Source organism: Macaca mulatta, chromosome 10 (genome assembly GCF_049350105.2).
Source record: "Macaca mulatta isolate MMU2019108-1 chromosome 10, T2T-MMU8v2.0, whole genome shotgun sequence".
Classification (NCBI taxonomy): Eukaryota; Metazoa; Chordata; class Mammalia; order Primates; family Cercopithecidae; genus Macaca; species Macaca mulatta.
This window is the reverse complement of record NC_133415.1, coordinates 69,894,607-69,919,355: the sequence shown is the minus strand read 5'-3', so window position 1 is coordinate 69,919,355 and position 24,749 is coordinate 69,894,607. Positions and strand designations below refer to the sequence as shown.

Here is a 24,749-nt window from a genome sequence, read left to right as displayed (position 1 = left end):
GTGAACGATGTCTACAATGAAAAGTACAAAATGTTGATGCCAGAAATTAAAGATAACACACACACAAAATGGAAATATTCCATGTTCATGGATTGAAAGAATCAATAGTGTTAAAATATCCATACTACCCAAAGCAATCTACAGATTCAATGCAATCCCTATCAAAATACCAATGGCATTCTTTACAGAAATAGAAAAATCAATCCAAAAATGTATGTGGAACCACAAAAGACCCATAACTATGCTGAACAACAGGAGCAAAAACTGGAGGAATCACTTTACCTGACTTAAATTATACTGCAGAGTTATAGTAACCAAAACAGCATGGTGCTGGCATAAAAACAGACACATAGACTAATGGAACAGAGAGTCCAGAAACAAATCCATACACCTACAGTGAATTCATTTTCAACAAAGTTGCCAAGAACATACATTGGGGAAAAGACAATCTCTTCAAAAATTGATGCTGGGAAAAACTGGATATCCATATGCTGAAGAATGAAACTAGACCTATATCTCATCATATACAAAAGTCAAACCAAAATGGATTAAAGACTTAAATCTAACTATGAAACTAGTACAAGAAAACATTGGGGAAACTCTCCAGGATATTGGTCTGGGCAAAATTTTCCTGAGTAATACTTCACAAGCACAGGCAACCAAAGCAAACATGTACAAATATGGGATCATATCAAGTTAAAAAGCTTCTGCACAGTGAATGAAACAACGAAGTGAAGAGACAACCCACAGAATGGGTGAAAATATTTGCAAACTACTCATCTAACAAGGGATTAATAACCAGAATATATAAGGAGCTCAAACAACTTCATAGGAAAAAAATCGAATAATCTCACTAAAAATGGGCCAAAGATGTGAATAGACATTTCTCAAAAGAACACATACGAATGTCAAACGGGCATATGAAAAGGTGTTCAGCATCACTGATTATCAGAGAAATGCACATCAAAACTACAATAAGATATCATCTCACCCCAGTTAAAATGACTTATATTTGGCTGGGCATGGTGGCTCATGCCTGTAATGCCAGCACTTTGGGAGGCTGAGAAGGGCGGATCACGAGGTCAGGAGATGGAGACCATTCTGGCTAACACAGTGAAACCCTGTCTCTACTGAAAATGCAAAAAAATTAGCCGGGCGTAGTGGCTGGCGCCTGTAGTCCCAGCTACTTGGGAGGCTGAGGCAGGAGAATGGCGTGAACCTGGGAGGCGGAGCTTGCAGTGAACAGAGATCGTGCCACTGCACTCCAGCCTGGGCGAGTGAGCGAGACTCTGTTAAAAAAAAAATGGCTTATATCCAAAAGACAGGCAATAACAAATGCTGGAGAGGATGTGGAGAAAAGGGAGCCTTTGTGCACTATTGATGGGAATGTAAGCTAGTGCAATCACTGTGGAACAGTTTGGTTCCTCAAAAAACTAAAAATAGAGCTACCATCATCCAGCAATCCCACTGTTGGGTATATAACTGAAAGAAAGGAAATCGGTATATTGAAGAGATATCTGCACACCCATGTTTGTTGCAGCACTGTTCACAATAGCCAAGATTTGGAAGCAGCCTAAGTGCCCATCAGGAGATGAATGGATGAAGAAAATATGGTAAGTACATATACACAATAGAGTACTGTTCAGCCATGAGAAAGAATGAGATCCAGTCATTTGTAACAACATGGATGGAACTGGAAATCATATCAAATGAAATAAGTCAGGGACAGAAAGACAAACTTCACATATTCTCACTTACTTGTGGGAGCTAAAAAAATCAAAACAATTGAATTCATGGAGATAGAGAGTAGAAGGATGGCTACTAGAGGCTGGGAAGGGTAGTGGGGGATTGGAGGGTAAGTGGGGATAGTTAATGGGCACAAAAAGTAGTTAAAAAGAATGAACAAGGGCTAGTTTTGATAGCATAACAAAGTGACTATAGTCAATAATTTAGTGGCACATTTTAAAATAAGTGTAATTTGATTTTTTGTAACACAAAGGATAAATGCTTGAGGGGATGGATACCCCATTTTCTATGATGTGATTATTACACATTGCATTCCTGCAGTAACATATTTCATGTACTCCATAAATGTATACATCTACTATGTACCCACAAAAATTAAAAAATAAAAACATTAACATTGAAAAATTTTTGATGTATGCTTTTATTAATTTTAGTTGAAAGAAATGTATGCTTTATTTGTTACATATACAGGTCAACTTAGTTTCTAAATATTATTTTTTACTTTTATATTTGTGACTTTTAGGCAGCTGCTACCTTGTAGATTCTTAAAAAACTGGATGGTATTCATTCTCTCCTATTGTCTTAATATAATTGCACACATTTGGCCATGTTTTGACTTAATATTTCTAGAAAAATGACACTGATTATTGAATTCCAATTTTGTTGTTGTTGTTGTTGTTGTTGTTGAGACAGAGTCTCGCTCTGTTGTCCAGGCTGGAGTACAGTGGCGCAGTCTTGGCTCACTGCAAGCTCTGCCTCTCGGGGTTCACGCCATTCTCCTGCATCAGCCTCCCGAGTAGCTGGGACTACAGGTGCCAGCCACCACGCTCAGCTAATTTTTAAAATATTTTTAGTGGAGATGGGGTTTCACCGTGTTGGCCAGGATGGTCTTGATCTCCCGACCTGGTGATCCACTCTTCTCAGCCTCCCAAAGTGCTGGGATTACAGGCGTGAGCCACCGCGCCCAGCCTCCAATCTTTAATTTCCATAAAAATTAAGCGCCAGGCCGGGCGCGGTGGCTCACGCCTGTAATCCCATCACTTTGGGAGGCCGAGGCGGGCGCATCACAAGGTCAGGAGATTGAGACCACGGTGAAACCCCGTCTCTACTAAAAATACAAAAAATTAGCTGGGCGCCGTTGTGGGCGCCTGTAGTCCCAGCTACTCGGGAGGCTGAGGCAGGAGAATGGCGTGAACCCGGGAGGCGGAGCTTGCAGTGAGCCGAGATCGCGCCACTGCACTCCAGCCTGGGCGACAGAGCGAGACTCTGTCTCAAAAAAAAAAAAAAAAAAAAAATTAAGCGCCAGAAAGAGTAGTGAAGTAAAATAGCTTATCAGTAGATAATAGACATCCTTATATTTTCATGAAATATAAATCTATACAACTTTAGGAGTTTCAGAGGAACTTACTGATTTATTAAGTTTGCGTTTGGGTGAATAGTTCTTTTATGATGTGAGTTCTGTATCTTTAAAAAGGATACTTGATTAAGAACAATATTCTTATTTGTAGCCCAAATTTGGTGTATTTTGAATGATAGTGGTTTATTAAACTTGGTGTTGTGTAAAGGAAGATTTGGCCATTTTGATAAGGAAAGGTTGAGAATTATTTTTCAACATTTTTCTCTAGTTTGCCTTTTTAGTTATAGAAGCACCCCATATTTGCTTTAGAATAAGAACAGAAATAAATATTTTATTTTTACATACTGTTAGTACAAAGGCAGCAGCTTTTTCACTACTCATTTTAATTTTGTAACTTTGAAGCAAATTTATGGCATGAAATTTCCCCAGTTTCTTTTGACCTTGAGGTGCAGTATGATTTGCTTTGTTAAGTTTTAATTTTATGACACATCACATTTCTGTCATGCCCAAAATTAAACTTCAGGTTAGATGTATATTTTTCTACATTGGGATTATGAACAGAATAAATTATCAGAGAATTATGTTTAAATGAATATATAAGTATAGGAATGTATAGGCTTACCTACATCTCTCTACATAAATAGCTTGTTAGTGTGCAATCAGTCACTGGAGTTGCCATGAACTTAGAGCTTAATGAACAGGTGGAGAAAGAGGATGAATCCCAGTTCAAAATGGATCTGACAGCTTATCAGGCAATTTCACTGATCGCTAATCCAGTTCGTTTGGCAACTTAATTTATCACACAGTTAGAATTCTCATCCCGTGGGTTTCCAGGTGGAAATTAATTCTGAAACATGTCCAATACCACTGGGTTGAAGAGACCTGCTTAAGCTTTGTGAGGAAATTTAGAAATAAATTATTTTAAATGCATAAGCCAGGTTTCTCTATGATTCCCTTTGTGTTTATCCAATTCCTTCTTAAAATATTTGGATTCTGCTAGCATTTGATGGTGTGTTCATGGAGGTGAACTAAGGTTTATTTATTCATTAAGATTTATAAATTAAATGGAGAAATTGTTAATCCTAATTCATTAGTGAAATAACTACTATAATAGATAATCCTGTGAATATAATTCTATCTTTAGGTATAGAAAAATCACTGATCTCGGACATGTTTTAAGCATTTCGTAGCAACACATAATGAATAGAAGAAATTATTTCCTTAAAGGTCACAAATGTATGTCTTCTGAGTACTTACAAATTCTCTAATTAGTCTGATTTACAGCTCATTATCTTATGTAAAAGAACTAAAGCAATTTCCTTGACAATAAGGACAAAATGCAACCTGCCTCTCACAGCTCACACTCTGACTCTGGAATTCCCAAGGATGAGTCTAATTAAATGGGCTTGGCTTAGGACTTGGCTGTAGCTTAAAATAACTTCAAAACCAGAAACACATTTTCTCCACTTTTTAAAGACTTGATTTATAGTGCATAGAAAGTTAAATTGAATATTGATCCTTGAAAAGCAAATGTGTCCTGTAGAAAATGACAACAAAAGAATACAATAAAAGATCACAGAGTGATTGATTGTCCAAAGTCTATAGATAGTAGCCTCCCCCTTTTATGTCATCTTCTTTAGGCATCTGTAGCTCTGAGAGGGTGACAGGGATGAAGTGTTAGAGGAGGATTAGTTGCACCTTGATGTGAACTGTTACATTTTATAGGAAGATTGAGGAAGGTGGTAACAAATCATTTCTAAGAAGGAATTTTGAGAAACGAGGAATGGGGCACAAGATCAATAAGACCTATGATATAACTGCAGGAAGGGACACCAGGGAATTTCTTATAATTTCGCAAACTCTGAAGCATCTTCAAAAAGAATTTAAGTCAGTGAAAAATAATTGAGATGACAGAAAACTACAAACTGGCATAACAGTGTCATTGATTGGATATGTCAGGAAAATTGTGCCTATCATTCTTATGACCAGGCTTATTAAAGTAATATCTTCATAATCTAGAGGGGCTCAGTGTTGGATCATCCTGGCATCCTTCTCAGATCCCCTCTCTGAGTCCTTGGCATTTTTCCCTGGAACATATTGCAGACCTACAACCTTGTCATTTCAGAAACTGTCCTTTCATTTTTACCTTTAAAGGGAAATGGTCACTGACTCCAGTACTAGCCCTTGGGAATCAAGCCAAAAGAAAAAAAATGGCAGGGCATTGTTTGATTTTCTCCTTTCCTGCTAGAGCAATGGTTGCATCAAAGGTTTGCTGGGTATCGGAATCACCCAGAGGGAGATAATGATGATGATAAAGCACAATGGATTAATTTGGGGTTTTCCTCTGTTTGTGTTTTTCCTATTACCATCACTGTCACTGTGATGATGATAATAGTAATAGGAAAAATATATAAAACAAAATGGGGATAACCCTAAATAGACCCAATGTGCTTTATAATATTTCTGGTTTACTAAACTATTTGTTACTCCTCAGTATTTAATAAAGTGTCCCATGTACTATGCAAATAGCAGACAGTAAAACCCCTACTGTGCCATTTAGTGAAATGTGAGGATCCTGTATAAAAAATCCTCAAGCTAGACTTATGTTGGATGAAGAAGACAGTGAGAAATCTTGTCTTTTTAGGTTAGGCTTTCTTGTTTTTCCCTTGTTTAACTTTTGTTTCTTTCAATGGCTTGCAGCTTGGAAGAGACACTTTTTGATCTAAAAACTATTTTGGTTGCTGAGAGAGGCAGTGTGTGTTTACCAATTAGAAGTTCATACTGCTTTTAATTCTGCTTCCAATAGTTTCAAGACTTTAAGAGTGAAATTGAGATTTGTGTATTTTTTCTATATTGGCTACATAAATAAATGGCCATAAATGGCAAAACCTGAGAATAAAGGAAGACCCCCCCCCAAAAAAAAAAAAAAAGCAAAATAAAATAAGACAGAAATACACAAATTATAGTGATTCTGATTTTCCTTATGAAACTTGAGATCCAGTAAGTAAACTTCGGTTGGAATTATTGGGCATTCAGACATTATCCTTCACGTAAGAAAAAGGTTCCCCGTCAGTAAGCCGAGATATTAGATCTGTGAATATACTGAGCCATCTGTGGAGACATTGATCAGATTGCCCTGCATTGTGATAGAACTGATGTAATTTGAGAATCAGATGGGGCTGATTCATGAATCTTGGAAAGACAATTACTTGACAGCAATGATAGATTTTGACCCTGTTGTAATTGGTATACTTGAGGTAGGAAGCGATTCTATTCATTCTGTCAAACGGAGGCCTCCACTCATAAAGTGAACTATTATTTAGAGGATCTTATCTTCTTGGCTATTATTAAAATGCAATTTTTGTCTAATCAGCTATTATTAAAATGCATTTACCAAATAATATATTCCTCTCACTATGGTGATTTAACAGAACAAAAGCTTTCTGAGGGCAGAGACTGTGTTATCCATTTATGTATCTCCAGTGCTCTTTATCATATCTGGCCCATTGTTAGTACTCAAGAAGTGTTTGCGGAATTAATGAATGGTTGAGTAAGTTGCTTCCTATAATCAAGACTTTTAGTTAGAATGGTGGTAAATAGATTTAGACATAGAGGTTTTCTACTTTGTATCGACGGGGCTGTCCTAACTGGTGGATTTATTTATTTTTTAATGCAATTTTTTTTCTTTTTATTTAAAATTTCTTTGGAAGCACAGATGATATTATAAACATAATAATGTAAATAAAGTAAGAAGAAATAAATTATTGATTACTCCACCTTCAAGCACACTGTGTTGATTTTTTCCTGTTCGTCTCTATGAATTTATATACTTTTTTGTTTGCATTTTTATGACTTAGAACCCAGATCTGATGTGGTATACTGAGTTTTCTACTTAATATTAACATTTTTAATGTAGTATTTAGGCCAGGCACGGTGACTCACGCCTGTAATCCCAGCACTTTGGGAGGCCAAGGCAGTTGGATCACGAGGTCAAGAGATCCAGACCATGCTGGGCAATATGGTGAAACCCCATATCTACTAAAAATATAAAAATTAGCCAGGTGTGGTGTCATGCACTTGTAGTCCCAGCTACTTGGGAGGCTGTGGCAGGAGAATCACTTGAACCCGGTAGGCGGAGGTTGTAGTGAGCCAAGATCATGCCACTGCACTCCAGCCTGGCGACAGAGCAAGACTCTGTCTCAAAAAAAAAAAAAAAATAATAATAATTACTGTGTATAATTTTATGTGGCTACATAGTATATTCTTTACTTCCTATCCTCCCCTACAATATTCTATTTCCCTATCTGCTTTATCTTTCTAGTGAATTCCTACTCAGCTTTCAAGGTCCCATTTAACTTTGCAACAATCCTCCAATTTCTGTTGACTCTTATGATCCTAGTACTTTATGTACAATGACTATAGAACTTTTGATACTTTAACTCTTTTCTTTTTATGAAAATTATGAGAAATAAGGTACATCAGAGCATGGATTACACAACTGTGTGTCCTGATGCCTAACTCAGTGATGGTCATGTAGTTGGCACTCAACAAATACTTGCAGATAACGTTCTAAGGTCTGGGAATAGAGGGATGAATGAGATATGGTTTCTGGATTTTATGCTCAAAGTATTTGGTAAGCAGGTAGGCAGATAGGCAGATACCATGTAGAAACTGACCTTCTAGAGTTGTTTATATGGTGCTAGGAAAACCGAGAGGAGGCCAGTATATTCACAGCATAGTTTTTTCTTTTTAGCAATCTTTTTTCCTATATTTTCAGGAATGGTATGTAGGCTAAGGAGTTCTCACATTTTCATGACTCTTCATTTCCTTTGGAAATTATTTTCCAAAAGATTCCATTTCCTCAGGTTTGCTTTTCTCATGCCTTTTTGCCCATGTCACTTTCTCTTTTTTATTTGGTATCTTGAAATATATTTTTGGAACATATTATATAATCTCCCTATATAATTGCAGCAGGCAAAATTCTAAGATGTTCTTCAAGATTCTCCATACTTCCCCCACCAGGACACAGGCCCTGAGTAATCCCTGGGGCTGTAAATTTGATGGATTTTACTTCCATGAGTAGGTAATATTATATAGCACATTTAAGAAAGGAAGATTATCAGGATGGGTCTGACTCATCATCGTCATGGTTATGACTACATTAATCCTTTGAAAGCACAGTTTTCTCTGTACTTCTGGTCTACGAAAATGCGAGCTAATAAATGAATATTGTTTTAAGCTCTCGAGTATGTGGCAATTTGTTATACAGCAATAAAGGTGAATATAATAGTATATTAACCATTTGTGGTATTGGCTACATATATATTTTTTAGTTTATCTTGTCATAAGTTTTGTTTGTACAAAACTTGGCTTCCTCATATAATTGCATCTACTGAACTTTTTTCTTTATGTTATGTTTTCTAGTATTTCTTCAAAGTTTAGAAGGCATTAAACAGGGTAGTGTTGGTAGGACTCACAGAGGATTTGAGTCTGAGTGTCAATTAATTTGATTAGACTCTGCCACTGGCATTCTTTCTGCATAGTAATTTATAACCTTTCAACCTGAACATTGACTTTCTCCATTGCTATTTAGCTGAGGAGAAATACAAATTCTCCTTTGGAAAAGTTTGGGGATTTCTAGAGCATTAAACCATTCTTTTTGATGATTGAAAGGAACTTTTAAATCTAATATTTCTTTTTTTTTTTTTTTTTTTTTGAGACGGAGTCTCGCTCTGTCGCCCAGGCTGGAGTGCCATGGCCGGATCTCAGCTCACTGCAAGCTCCGCCTCCCAGGTTCACGCCATTCTCCCGCCTCAGCCTCTCGAGTAGCTGGGACTACAGGCGCCCGCCACTTCGCCCGGCTAGTTTTTTGTATTTTTTAGTGGAGACGGGGTTTCACCGTGTTAGCCAGGATGGTCTCGATCTCCTGACCTCGTGATCCACCCGTCTCGGCCTCCCAAAGTGCTGGGATTACAGGCTTGAGCCACCGCGCCCGGCCTAAATCTAATATTTCAACACTAATGAGGATCTCACAATGGAAGGCAGCTCCCCAGAACTATGCTGTTAGCCCTTTCCTTCACCATAATACTTGGTAAGACAACTTATACAGACTTTTCATTTTTATTCTACCCTTCTTCCAAATTCTCTGGATGGCCTAGCCTGTATTGCCTGTTGTTTTCAGTGTTGTTCTGATCTCAAATGGGCTTCCACAAGTGGCTGGAAGGTATTAGTATTCATATTTCTTCCATTAGTTCAGTATTGAACTCAAAAGCATGGTTATAAATGACAACTTTAATCACCATTTTTTTTTTTTTTTTTTAAAGACAGAGTCTCACTCTCTCACCCAGATTGGAGTGTAATGGCGTGATCTCAGCTCACTGCCACCTCTGCCTCCCAGGTTCAAGCAATTCTCCTGCCTCAGCCTCCTGAGTAGCTGGGACTACAGGCTCCCGCCACCACGCTCGGCTAATTTTTGTATTTTTTTTTAGTAGAGATGGGATTTCACCATGTTGGCCAGGCTAGTCTCGAACTCCTGACCTCAAGTGATCCACCTGCCTCAGCCACCCAAAGTGCTGGGATTACAGGCATGAGCCACCGCACCTGGCCAAATGACTGTGATTTTTTTTTTTTTTTTTTTTTTTGAGATACAGTTTCACTCTTGTTACCTGGTGCAATCTTGGCTCACTGCAACCTCTGCCTCCTGAGTTCAAGTGATTCTCTTGCCGCAGCCTCCCAAGTAGCTGGGATTACAGGTGCCTGCCACCACACCTGGCTAATTTTTTATATTTTTAGTAGAGATGGGGTTTCACCCTGTTGGCCAGGCTGGTGTCGAACTCCTGACCTTCCACCCCTCTCAGCCTCCCAAAGTGCTGGGATTATAGGCATGAGCCATCACGCCTGGCCATGACTGTGATTGTTAACACCCATCCACATTATTGGTCACTGTTGGTGCTTCAAGTGTTTCTGTAACATTCCTGGATTGACACTAAAAAAAATCCTAAACAAGAGAATCGTTACTATTATGGATACATTTGTTCTTTCAACTTACAAATATTAAGGACCTAGCTAGCCCTACAGGCCTCGCCATTTTTTGCCTTTTCCATTTGACACTTATATGTCAAATAGCCTGTGCTAAGAAAATCCTTAATGCTACAAAGGAAAATAAATGTACTTATATTTCTTGCCTGACTTAACAGGTATATTAGGCAAAAGCTAGTAATTATGCTGAATTTAAGACAGTATGTTTGATCTAATATCCAGAATTCACAAGGAACTTAAACAAATTTACAAGAAAAAAAAAACAACAAAAAATGAACAACCCCATCTACGCAAAGGATATGAACAGACACTTCTCAAAAGAGGACATTTAAGGCCAGGCTTGGTGGCTCACGCCTGTAATCCCAGCAGTTTGGGAATCTGAGGTGGGTGGATCACTTGAGGTCTGGAGTTCAAGACCAGCCTGGACAACATGGTGAAACCCCTTCTGTACTAAAAAAAAAAAAAAAAAAAAAAAAATTAGCCGGGTGTGGTGGTGGGCAACTGTAATCCCAGCTACTCAGGAGGTTGAGACAGGAGAATTGCTTGAACCCAGGAGGCAAAGGTTGCAGTGAGCCAAGATCGTGCCACTGCACTCCAGTCTAGGTGACAAGAGTGAGACTCTGTCTCAAAAAATAAAACAACAAAAAAAAAAACATTTATGTGGGCAAAAAACACACAATAAAAAACTCAACATCATTGATCATCAGAGAAATGCATATCATAACCACAATGAGATACCATCTCACACCAGTCAGAATGGTGATTATTAAAAAGTCAGGAAACAAAAGATGCTGGCAAGGCTGTGGAGAAATAGGAACACTTTTATGCTTTTGGTGGGAATGTAAATTGGTTCAACCACTGTGGAAGACAGTATGGTTATTCCTCAAGGATCTAGAACCAGAAATACCATTTGACCCAGCAATCCCATTACTGGGTATGTAACCAAAGGAATATAAATCATTCTATAAAGACACATGCACGTGTATATTTATTGCAGCACTATTTACAATAGCAAAGACATGGAACCAACCCAAATGACCTCAGTGATAGACTAGATAAAGAAAATGTGATATATATACACCATGGAATACTATGCAGCCATAAAAAGGAATGAGGTCATGTTTTTTTCTGGGACGTGGATGAATCTGAAAGGATTCATCCTTAGCAAACTAGCACAGGAACAGAAACTCAAACACCACATGTTCTCACTCATAATGAGTTGAACAGTGAGAACACATGGACACTAAGAGGGGAACAACACACACCAGGGCCTGTTGTGGGTGGGGGGTGAGGGGAGGGAACTTAGAGGACGGGTCAATAGCTGCAACAAACCACCATTGCACACGTATACCTATGTAACAAACCTGCATATTCTGCATATGTACCGGTTTTTTTAGAAGGGAAAAAAGTATTTTTATTTTTATAATGTAAATGTGTGGTAATTTGTTTAAATCTGATATTGTTTCTATTAGCTTAAGCATTGAGACAAAAATTGGAAGCATGGAAATGAGAAAACTAGTTTAACGATTCTGTCATGGGTGCACAGTCATTGTGTATAGATTAGGAGGTAGAAAGTGATACTGTCTTATGATTTTAAAATTTGAAAGGAACTGAAAGATAATCCAGGCCAAATGCTTCATGTCATAGACGGGGAAACCAAGCCCTAGAGAGAGTAAGTAACGTACCTAAGGATGTGCAGGCCCTATGTGGCAGAACCATGAGTAGGACCCTATTTCCTGTTAATCACTTCTTTTCCTTTCCTTGATTTGGGTTGCTTTGTTACTGGTACTTAATAATTCAGTAGAAACTTGACATGTACTTCATGATATTAGATTGATATTGTAGGTTGAACTCTGGAGGGGTTTTAAGACTCCTTGTCTTTCTGTGGTATTGAAACAATATGGTTTCTATTAAAATATTCAGTGAACCTTCTATCTTTTGAAGTATTTAGTTAGATGAAGTGTGGATAGTAACCAAAACCTCTATAAGTAGTATTATATTTTGGTCTGATTGAATTTCTGAGCAGTTTTGTGTTATTCTTGTTGAGTATTTTTGGTTTGTTGGTTTGAAAAAGGAAACAGTTCTGCAGATATGTTTTTTTTCTAGTAACCTCTGACTGCTTTTCTATTGATCTCCTTTTTACTTGAAATGATAAAACTAAAAGAAGCTTTCTTATGTCTTTTAACAAAATATTGATCTTTTATTGGTATGAAAATACCTTAGTTGCTAAATTGCTTTATTAATTTTATACCTCTTTTATATTGAAAGTCTGTAATTGTTTGGTGTAAGAGTTACCCCAGTTACTGCTTATTTTAAAGTTGATTTTCCTTTTAATTTAGAGACATAAATGAATAATTTTTCCCCTTTAATTTCTTCCTGCTGTATAAAAGACATTAAAACATTTTTAGGCTATCAATAATATTACATAGGTCTTCTTGGATAATACAGTCCTATGTTGTTGGTGAAGGTTCTAAACCTGCTAGTCTTGCCTAGTTTCAGATATTGTTTGGTAAAATAACATAACTATATTATGCATGCAACTACTCCAACACATATGGAGTTCAGGAAGCTTGGATTTGGATCATCTCTCTTTTAGTTACTATCTGTGGCAAGTCACTTAGCTCCTCTCAGAATCTCTGTTTCCTCATCTTTTACGTGGAGACAATAAGATTTTTAGAGTCGTTGTAAGGACTAAGTAAAATAAAGCATGCATCCCTGGCACATTGTCAATGCTCATGAATAGTAGCTGTAAAAATACTGCACCTAGGGTAAACTATAGAACAGTATATTTATTCTGAAACATTATTCCTGTTAGCTATTATTTAATTCATCCAGCTTACTTTCCTCATCAGTTAATCTGTAACCCTTTTCTCCTTATATAAAAGACCTGGGATTATTTCATTGAGGGAGGTCAATGAGAAGATTCCCAAGGAGGATCCAATTAAAGGGTATCTATTTTCCCTATGATAAGATCACTAATTCCTTCTCAAGGGGGTATCAGAACGAATATTTGAAAATTACCTTCCAGCAAACTCTTTCTCTGCTTCTGTGAATAGTACATATTTGGATAGGAGACAATAAATAGGTGAACAGTATCTTGTGCAGAAGTTCTGAACAACTATAGAATGCTTCCATCTGTTCACTTTTCAGTTTTGTCACCTTGACTTTCCCATCTTAGACTCCTGGGGTTGTTAGGTGCACCCCTCTTATCCACACAGTGTCTGTGTCTGTCTATCTGGTCCATAAAACTCCTTTCCAGTGTGTGAGAAATACATCTGTTATACAGGATTACAGACAGTGGCGTCTTCTTCCACATTGCAGTTTAACTCAGGCCTGGCACCAAACTAGTGTTTTTTGATGAGATTGTTATCAAGCAAGAGGATGAGGCTAGTTCTGTAGTATGGTACCAAAGAGAAATTAGCCTGTTTCATGGACAAATGCGGAGAATAGGGTACATAATTTTAATACTTGAAACATAGCCGTGAGTGTAATCTGATTGTCAGAAAGTATTCAATTCTTAACCTATGGCCCTTATTTTGACCAAACATAGTCTGAATGTTACAAAACTTTAAATTATTTATACAAGTAAAGTCACATTATTATTGATTAATTGAAGCTCCTATTTTTGTCCCTGATAAATCATATGGGACCTTTAGTTATATCTCCAATGTGCACTCTCTCTATATTTCTGGACATATCAACAAACTCTTTCTCAGCTGCTGTGTGGCATTGGTCATACTCTTTCTCTCCTACCGAAATGCTCCTTATTGAAGGAGCCTCACCTTCATCAGCACTGCAGCATCCATGGTAAAGATGTAGGGAAGATAACTAAGACCCCAGCTCCGTGCTTCACCTGGTTGCCTAGGCCCTTTGAAGAAATCTCACAGTGTGGCATATTGTTAGTCTCCCTTGGACAAGAAAATATCAAGTCCTGCCTCCCTAGATACCAGCCTACCTAATGAAGCCTTCTAAAATAGTGGGCTTTAGAAAATCAAATCTCATATCTGAAGGTAGAGGTAATCATCATTGTTCCAGAATGGTGGCATTTCTGGCCCTTGAGTGCACTGTAAAGGCTGATGAATGTCAGTGGTTTCTGGCAGATTTAATGCTTAGGCAAGGGAAGGAAGGGAGGAATCAAGGAAGAATAGGAAATAGTGAAGAGAGTAAGTAAGGAGTGGGGAAATAAAAATATGTCTGTGATCAGCAGTGGTAAAATTCCCCTGAAATTTGTTAGAGATACAACTTAGTAGTTGCCTGAAGATGCTTACCTTTCCCTAGTGGTATTTAAAATCTCTCTCTCCTGCCACTTGCATTTTAGTTCGTTCTTTCTTCTTTCATGTATGTTTAATTTTTGAAAATAAATGGAGATTTATGGTAGTATCAGTGGTATTTTTTCCATTTTTTTCTCTTGAACCATGTTTTCTTTGCTCCAAAAAGCAAATGGCAGTCTTCAAAGGACGATTTATTTTCTATTTGTATAAATTGAGTATAAGCTGCATCCAATTCCTAGTGCATGCGTAAAATTCTTTTTGAGGAAATGTGACCAATATATACCATTTTATTGAATGTTTCTTGAAATTGGTGTCAAGCTGTTTTTTATTTCATTTCTTTTGGGATGCCTAATTGAATTGAAACTTCATTATTTCATTCCATGGCTTAGGCCACCTTTAGAGGGAATATACCATGTGAGCTCCTACTTACCCATTAAGACCAGATATCCACTAGGCACTTAATGGGCTAATGTGTTCCTCTTTCACCTCCCATGTCCTAAATTTAGCATTAGCTAAATTGACTAATTAAAGTAACTCTAGCCTTATCCCTCTTCCTAGTGGATATTGATTTATTTAAACATTTCATCACAGAACTTTGTACAATTGTTAGGCACTTCTTACATGATCCTGAAACTGAAATGTCAGATGTGTGTAGAGTATTATAACCTAACTGACCATAATGAGATACCAGGATGGCTATGACAAAAATAAGGGAGGTGGTGAGAGTGGAATAAAAAGTGTTGGAGAGGATGCTGAGAAATTGGAACACTCAGACATGGCTGGTAGGAATGTAAAATAGTGGAGCCACTGTAGAAAACATTTTGGGGATTCCTCAAAAAGTTAAATATAACCATGGAATGACCCAGCCATTTCACTCCTAGATATGATGCCCAAGATAATTAAAAACATATGTTTTCAAAAGAACTTTGACATGAATGTCCATAGCAGCATTTTTTTCTCATAGCCCAAAAGTGGAAACAACCCAAATGTTCATCTGCTGATGAATGGATACACAAAATGTGGTCTATCCACACAATGAAATATTATTGAGCTATAGAAGGGAATGAAATACTAAGATATGCTACAATGTGGATGAATCTCAAAAACATTGTTCTGAGTGAAAGAAGCCAGACACAAAAGGTTACATATTGTAGGCTTTCATTTATATGAATGACCCAGAATAGATAATGGAGGCAGAAAGCAGTATGGGAGTAGCCAGGGGATGACAAAGCAGGGGATAGGGAGTGACTGTTTAATGGATACGAGATTTAATGGATCTGAGATGAAATGTCTTGAAACTAGATAAAGGTGGTGGTTGCACAACATTTTGAATGTTCTATATACAACTAGATTTCACTTACACTTTCAAAAGGTTAACTTTATGTTAAGTAAGTTTTACCACAGTAAAAAATAAGCAAACTCACAGAATTTAGAGTGAAATTCTAAAATCTTGACAGCCACTTGCTTCCTTCATTTTTGGGGGGCTAATCTTGTATAATTTCAGGCTTAGGCTACCTTTGTTGGGGTAAGATTACTTTTAAAATTCATAATGCTTTTTTTCTAAAACAAAAAGTTCAGTAGAGATAAACAAAAAGAAGAAAAATTAGAGTTACCATAATTGTACCACTTAGAACAATTCTTAATATTTTTGTATGTGTATTTCCTGTGGTTTTTCCAGTGTGTAATACATGTACACACACTCTATACATGCACGTACATATTTATGAAATAGGGTCATTTTGCATATAGTGTTTACAACACACTTTTATCATTTAATGATGCATTAGAAAATAGTTTGGTCTATTTTCTATAGTTTCACAAGTACACAGCATAACACTTTTTAAATATATCTTCAGAAAAAAAAACTAGCAGCAAAATAGGGTAAAGATCATGTTTCATTTGTCTTTGAATCCCTGGAGTTGTTCAAAAGAAATAGCCACTTTATTGGATTGGGTTGCACTGGATTGGATGTGATTGAATTAAACTTAGAATAACTTCTAGAAACCAATGAAGAACTTCTGAAATATTCAGCATCTTGTTTTGTTATCATACTCTCTTGGCTACATTTTAGTTGGTGACTTGATATACCCTTTTTTCCCCTCAGGATGTCGGGATTATAGAAGCCTGAGTGTTACATGAAGTGAATGTACCCATGTATTCTGTTTTAGTTTACTATAGCTGCCACAACAAAATACCACAGACGGGGTGACTTAAAAACGAAACTTTATTTTTCTCACAGTTCTGAAGGGTGGCAGTCCAAGATCAGATCAACAGGTTTAGTTTCTCCTGAGGTCTTTCTCCTTGGCTTGCAGATGGCTGCTCTCTTGCTATGGCATCACGTGTCCTTTTCTCTGTGCATGCGCTTCCCTGGTGTCTCTGTATGTTCTCATCTCTACTTCTTGTAAGGACACCAGTCAAATTGGATCAGGGCCCACCCTAACGGCGTCATTTTAACTTAATTACATCTTTAAAAGCCCTATACAAATATAAACACATTCTAAGGTAATGGGGGTTAGGGATTCAACATATGAATTTTGGGGGTACATGTAGGCATACCTCATTTATTGTGCTTTGCTTTACTGTGTTCCATATTGTGGGTGTGTGTTTGTTAATTTTTTAAAACAAATTGATGGTTTGTGGTAACTCCGTGCTGAGCACATCTGTTGGCACTGTGTTTTCCAATGGCGTAGGCACTTTGTGTCTTCATGTCAAATTTTGGTAATTGTAATATTTAAAAGTTTTCACTAAAAATTTTTAAAATTTTTAATTATTATGGGCACATAATAGTTGTGTATATTTCTTTTTCATTATTATTATATCTGTTATGGTGACCTGGGACAAGTGGTCTTTGATGTTACCATTGTAACTGTTTTGGGGTACCACCAACCGCACCCAGAGAAGACAGTGAACTTAATCTGTAAATGTGTGTGTTCTGACTGCTCCATCAACTGGCTGATCCCCCATCTCTTTCCCTGTCCTCCGGCCTGCTTATTCTCTGAGACACAACGGTATTGAAATTAGGCCAATTAATAACCCGGCAGTGGCCTCTAAGTGTTCAAGTGAAAGGAAGAGTCACATGTCTCTCACTTTCAATCAAAAGCTGGAAATGATTAAACATAGTGAGGAAGACATGTTAAAAGGCAAGAGGCCGAAAATGAGGCCTCTTGCGCCAGTTGGCAGAATTATGAATGCAAATGAAAAGTTCCTGAGGAAATGAAAAGTGCTACTCCAGAGAACACATGAATAATAAGGAAGTGAAACAGCCTTGTTGCTGATAAAGAGAACATTTTATTGGTCTGGATAGATGATAAAATCAGCCACAATGTTCCCTTATGCCATAGCCTCATTGTAAGGCCCTAACTCTCTTCAATACTGTGAAGGCCAAGAGAGGTGAGGAAACCATAAAAAAAGTTTGGGCCATGGTATGCAGGTAGCTGTCCCTACCTGCTTCTTGCTGAGGCTGCCTCAGAACCCCTGTCCACTGCTTCATGATTTTCTGTTGTCTCTTGGCAAAAATGGCAAATAATTATGCTGTTCTGAAGAGGCTGGAGCAGAAGGATGCAGAGGTGGATCAAATCATTGAATATTTTAAGCAGCAAGTTGCTCTACTTAAGGAAAAAGCCATTTTGTAGGCAAATTTGAGGGAAGAGAAGAAACTTTGAGTAGGACCTGCCAAAGTGAAGGAGGAAATTGAATGGAAACAAGAGCTAATTCAGGCAGAAATTCAAAACAGAATGAAGCAAATACCATTTCCATCTGGTACTCCGCTGCACGCTAATTATGTGGTTTCTGAAAATGTGATACAATCTACACCAGTAACAACCATATCTTCTGGTATCAAAGAACAGATAAAAAGAGGAGCAGGAGAAGAAAAGAAAGCAAAAGAGAAAATTGAAAAGAAAGGAGAGAAGGAGAAAAAATAGGAAGCACCAATAGCAGGAAGCACCAACTCTAAGCCAATAAATGTTTCCCATCTAGATCTTTGAATTGGTTGCATCAAAACTATCAGAAAATATCCTGATGCAGATTCTTTGTATGTAGGAGATGTAGTTGTTGGGGAAATATCCCAAGAACAATTGTCAGTGGTCTGGAGAATCATGTTCCTCTTGAACAGATGCAAAATCAGATGGTGATTTTACTCTGTAACCTGAAACCTACAAAGATGAGCGGAGTATTATCTCAAGCAGTGGTCATGTGTGCTTGCTCACCAGAGAAAATTGAAATCTTGGCCCCTCCTAATAGAGACAGAATTACTTTTGATGCTTTCCCTGGAGAGCCCAACAAGGAAACAAATCCTAAGAAGATTCTGGGAGCAGATCCCACCTCATATTTATACTATGATGAGTGTGTGGCTGCATACAAATGAGCTCCCTTTGAGATGAAAGGGAAGGGAGTGTGTAGGGTTCAAACTATGAACAACAGTGGAATAAAATAAAACAAAATGCTTTCATTATTGAAATACATTGGAGAAAACCTTATAAAAAGGAATATATTTGCCACTTGTACCAAAAACAAACAAACAAACAAACAAACAAAAAACAGGAAAGTTTGAGGCTACCAGAGTTTGGTTTATGAGGTTTAAGAAAAGAAGCTATGTCCGTAACATAAAAGTGCAAGGTGAAGCTGCAAGTGCTGATGTAGAAGCTGAAGCAAGTTATCCAGAAGACTAGCTAAGATAATTGATGAAGGTGGTTACAATAAACAACAGATTTTCACAGTATACATGAAACAGCCTTTTACTAGAAGATGATACCATTTAAGACTTTAATAGCTAGAGAGACGAAGTTGATGCTTGGCTCAAAGTGTCAAAGGACAGAATGACACTCTTGGTAGGGATTAATGCAGCTGGTGACTTTAAGTTGAAGCCAGTGCTCATTCAACATTTACAAAATCCTAGGGCCCTTAATATTAACGCTGAATCTACTCTGCCTGTGCTCTATAAGCAGAATCACAACACCTGGATGACAGCATATGAGTTTGTGGCATGGCTTACTGAATATTTAAACCCATTTTTGAGACCTACTGCTCAGAAAAAAAGATTCCTTTCAAAATATTACTTTTCATTGACAATGCACCTAGTTACCCAACAATTGTAATGAAGATGTACAAAGAGCAGTCATGTTAACATAACATCTATTCTTCAGCCCATGCACCAAGGAATAATTTCAACTTTTAAGTTTTATTATCTAAGAAATATATTTTATAAGGCTATAATTGCCATAGATAGTGTTTCCTTTGATGGATATGGACAAAGTAATTGGAAAGCTTCTAGAGAAAGGAGTAACCATTCTAGATGCCATTAAGAACATTTGTAATTCATGGAAGGAGGTCACAATATTAACATGAACAGAAATCTGGAAGAAGTTGATTCTAACCCTTGTGGATGACTTTGAGGTCCATTCAAGTTCAAGGCTTCAGTGGAGGAAGTCATAGCAGATATCATGGAAATAGCAAGAGTATTAGAATTAGAAGTGAAAGTCTGAAGATGAACTGAATTATTTCAATCTTGCAATAAAACTTGAACTGATGAGGTGTTGCTTCTTATGGATGAGTAAAGAAAGTAGTTTCTTGAGATGGAATCTAGTCCTGGTGAAGATGCTGTGAATATTGTTGAAATGACAACATAGGATTTGGAATATTACATAAACTTAGTTGATAAAGCAGAGCAGGGTTTGAGAGGATTGACTGCAAATTTGAAAGAAGTTCTACTCTGAGTAAAATGCTATTAAATAGCATGACATATTGTGGAGAAATCTTTCATGAAAAGAAGTGAATTGATGTTTTAAATTTCATTGCCTTATTTAAGAGATTACCACAGCAAACCAAACCTTTAGCAGCCACTATCTTGATCGGTCAGTAGCCGTCAATATCAAGCCAAGATCTTCTATCCCCCCAAAAATTATGACTTGCTGAGGACCTAGATGATTGTTAGCATGTTTTGGCAATGAAGTATTTTTAAAATTAAGTTATGTGCATTGTGTTTTTAGACATAATGTCATTGCACACTTAATAGACTACAATTTAGTGTAAACCTAATTTTATATGCACTGGGAAACCAGAAAATTTGTGTGACTCGCTTTATTGCAATATTTGTTTTATAAAAGTGGTCTGGAAGTGAACCTGCAGTATCTCTGAGGTATGCCTATAATTCGGTGTTCATAAAATATACCAAACTGAGAAAGACAATGTCATTGTGTCTATAAGAATCTTACCATGGGGACTCGGTTACAGTGGGTCATCCAAATCTACCAAGAGGTAGATTTTCTTAAGTTTTTATGAATGGCTCTGATTAGCAGAGGAGAAAATTGATAAAAAATATGTGTGGCAAGAATAGTAGGAAAAATGTTGGACATTTTTTGTTCTTAAACTAAGAAAATATCTAGGTTGCGTGCGGTGGCTCACGCCTGTAATCCCAGCACTTTGGGAGGCCAAGACGGGTGAATCACCTGAGGTCAGGAGTTCAAGACAAGCCTGGCCAAGATGGTGAAACCCCGTCTCTACTAAAAATACAAAAATTAGCCCGGGTGGTGGCAGGTGCCTGTAATCCCAGCTACTTGGGAGACTGAGGCAGAGAATTGCTTGAACCCAGGAGGTGGAGGTTGCAGTGAGCCGAGATCATGCCATTGCACTCCAGCCTCAGCAACAGAGTAAGACTCCGTCTCAGAAAATAAAAAGAAAATATCTGCCGTTAGCATAGGAAAATTCGTTATAGCAGCATATTCCCACTATTTTAATGGCCTGAAGAGAAACAGCACTGTATTAGCAGTTCATAATTAACACATAAGCAGGGTTTGTTGATCAGTATTTTTGGGGAAAAAAGGCTTCACATTTGGGATTTTTTGGTGCTAAATAGAAGACACTCCTTTCAAATAAGAGCAAATTAGGATAAATTTGTCATTTTTTGGAGATAAATTATGAACATTTTAGATTAGTAGAATCTTCCTAATGATGAATTTCATTTCAAGGACAAGTTTTGTTAAATTTTATCTTCAAGATCTGTAAATATAGAAACTTTGAAATAATTGTGTGTGTTTTTTTAATTTTTTTTTTGGAGACAAGGTCTTGCTCTGTTGCCCAAGCTGGAGTGAAGTGGCTCAATCATAGCTTACTGCAGACTTGAACTTTTGAGTTCCAGTGCTCTTCCTGCCTCTCCCTCTTGAATAGTTGGAACTACTGGAACGTGCCACCACACCTGGCTAATTAAAAAAAAAAATTTTAGTAGAGACAGAGTTGCCTGGGCTATGTTGCTCAGGTTATGGAAGAGTTTTTAAAAAGTGTTTTCATATTGGATAATGACTTCTTTAAAATGTATACTCTTCACTTGAGCAGGGGATAAAGAATTGTTTTCTGAAGTTTGGCTTGAGAAAACAACTGTTTGGCTTTTAAAATCCAAGTGGAAACTTGTTTCAAATGAAATGTTTTTATTTCTCTTATTTAAAACAAACATAGTTTATAGCCTTTATATATTAACAGTCAGTCAAATAGCAGAACCATCTACATTTATTCAAAGTAAGCTAGATTAGTTTGTGTGTATTTTCATGTAAGTCAAATAGGCATTTGCTTATGAGGAGTCATTTAAATGCAGCTTTACAAGAAGTGGTACAATTGTCTGCAACATTTCTTTCTCTCAAAATAATTTGGATGAAATAACATCAGAAGATGTCAATTTAAATGTACCACTTGAAATCCAGTTAGTTTTTGATTATTCACACTAATGGAAGGGGAGTGTAGGCATGTAGACTCCCAAGAGACCTTTAATCCAAAAATGACTTTTTAGCATTTGAAGATATTTGGGTAATACATTTGGATAACGGTGTGCTTCATGTCCTTTGACTTTTTAAATTAAAAAAATTTTTTCAGAGATAGGGTCTTACTCTTGTCACTCAGGCTGGAATACAATGGCACCGTATAGCTTACTGCAGCCTTGAACTCTGGGGCTTAAGAGATTCTCCCACCGCAGCCTCCAGAGTAGCTAGGACTACAGGTGTGTGCCACCACACCTGGTTAATTAAAATTTACCTTTGTTGTTGAGAGAGGGTCTTGCTATGTTGTCTAGGTTGGTCTTGAACTACTGGGCTCAAGCAGTCCTCCTGCTTTGGCCTCCCAAAACACTGGGAATACAGGCATGAGCCACCATGCCTGACCCTTTTGACTTTATTGACAGCCTTTGAATTTTAAGTAAATACTGAAATATATTTAGCTGACTGGAATATATATAGGAGACTTTATACTTCTTTCTTTAGATCTTTGGATTTTCTTAAGAGAGCACTTTACAAGACCCTTTGTTTCTCAGATATACATATAAACAGCAACACATTTGAAAGATAAATTTCAACTCATGGTTAATGTTATTTGCAGGGAATAACAAAATACATACTATTTACTTAGGGTTCTATTTGTATTTTACTTTCATAGTTAGAAATCTGTTTATTTTTCTTTCTTTTTGTTAGGGACAGGGTTTTACTCTGGCACCTAGGCTGGAGTGGAGTGGCTTAATCATAGCTCACTTCAGCCTTGAACCCCCCCAGGCTCAAGTGATCTTTTCTCAGCCTCCTGAGTAGCTGGGACTACAAACACATGCCGCTCTGCGTGGCTAATTATTTTTATTTTTATTTGTAGAGTTGCGGTCTTGCTTTGTTGCCCAGGCTGGTCTTGAACTCCCGGCTCAAGTGATCCTCCTGCCTTGGTCTCCCAAAGTGTTGGGATTATAGGCATGAGCCACTGCACCTGGCCAGAAATTTAAGTAAAATGATTGTATTAGGGTTCTCCAGAGAAACGTAATATATGTGTGTGTGTGTGTGTGTGTGTGTGTGTGTGTGTGTGTGTGTATGCAATTGGCTTACATGATCACATGATTATGGAGGCTGACTAGTTACAAGATCTGCAGTTGGCAAACTGAGGATGGTTGTTAGTCTTTTTGTTTCATTGAAAACATCAGTTGATTGGATGAGGCCCATCCCATTACCCTGAATAATGTTTGCCCAAATGTCTGGGCACCTGTGGCCCAGTCAAGTTGATACATAAAATTAACCATCACAATGACCTACCTTAAAGTTCTTAGTTGTACATTTTGCATTTCTCATCAGGAACCTAGGCTAATTTACAATCTTTGATACTGATTTCAACCACAGTATAATGAGTTATCAATGACGACAAATCATGATCATTTCCAATACAAATATTAAGTTAACTCTGATTATTTATACATGTTATTTTTCCCACATTGTTCTAGACAGCAGGATACAGAGGTAAACCAGGTAAAGGTGCTCATCTCCTGTGACTTATATTCCAATGGGAGTGACAGATAATGCCCAATAAACAAATAAATGTATATTAAAATGTCAGATAGTGATAAGCATAATGAAAAAATAAAACACAGTAAAGGGGTGCCATTTCAGATAGGTTGGTTAGGAAAAGTCCTGAATGAGTGACATTTGTACAAAGATGAGAATAAAGTGACGGAACAACTTATGTATACCTTGATAAGCACATATTTAAGTAAAGCTTTTGGCATGGTTTAAGGTCTTTCTTTCTTATATCTCTATTTTGCATGCTGTGGTGCTACTCAGCTATCCCTTCTATGAAAGCATGTTGCTCCAACTTCTGGGAATACAATGGGCAGACACCCCATAGCTGTCAGCCCCTTCAGGGACTTTCCCAGCTGCAGGGAGCCAACTTGACTAAGGTAACCCTCCTTCCCAGGATGGCCCACAGTCAATGACTGATTGCTGTGGAAATATACAGTCCTATCTATTTTGGCCCAGCTAGAGACAACTCTGAAGGGCCATTCTGGCTCCAGAGTTCCCTGCAGGGTCAGCCAAGACTGTTGGTAGATTTGGATCACAGTTTAACTTTTTCCTCTGTCCAAAACTGTTTCATTCCCCTCCCTTTTCATAGATTTGATCCCAAAGGTACTCCTTAATATACCTCCTGCTAATCTTGGTCTAGGGGTCTGCTTCCCAGAGAAACCACCATTTACTATGAAGTTTTGTGAACTTACAACTTATTTATGATCTTATCTCAATAATACTTGGCCGCTGGTTTTATATCAGGCCATGGTCTGCTTCCTGACAGGATCTTACATGTTAATATGAACTTTTCTGACTCTAGCACTCTGAAAACTGACTTTATACCTACAGCACAATTTGGAAATTGCTAAAAAGGTTATGATTCCCCTAACCACTTTGATCTTATTATTTCACTGAGAGATATGTTGTTTTAGAAGCATTGGTTTATCTTCACTACCCTACAGGAGTCTAATATATTGTTTTATTTAACTAGAGTCTGGTCAACATTAACCTCTTTTTCATTTGTAAAGAGAATGATACGGCTGGGCG

General features: G+C 37.5%; 1 protein-coding gene and 1 pseudogene across 4 annotated transcripts in view; both read left to right on the top strand.

The window, feature by feature from the left end:
* The window catches only part of MACROD2 (mono-ADP ribosylhydrolase 2), a 2,066,868-nt gene that overhangs the window by 112,748 nt on the left and 1,929,371 nt on the right, over window positions 1-24,749 (top strand). The gene's annotated exons all lie outside the window — the stretch shown is intronic.
* Window positions 17,809-18,854, top strand: LOC144332037 (aminoacyl tRNA synthase complex-interacting multifunctional protein 1 pseudogene; annotated as a pseudogene).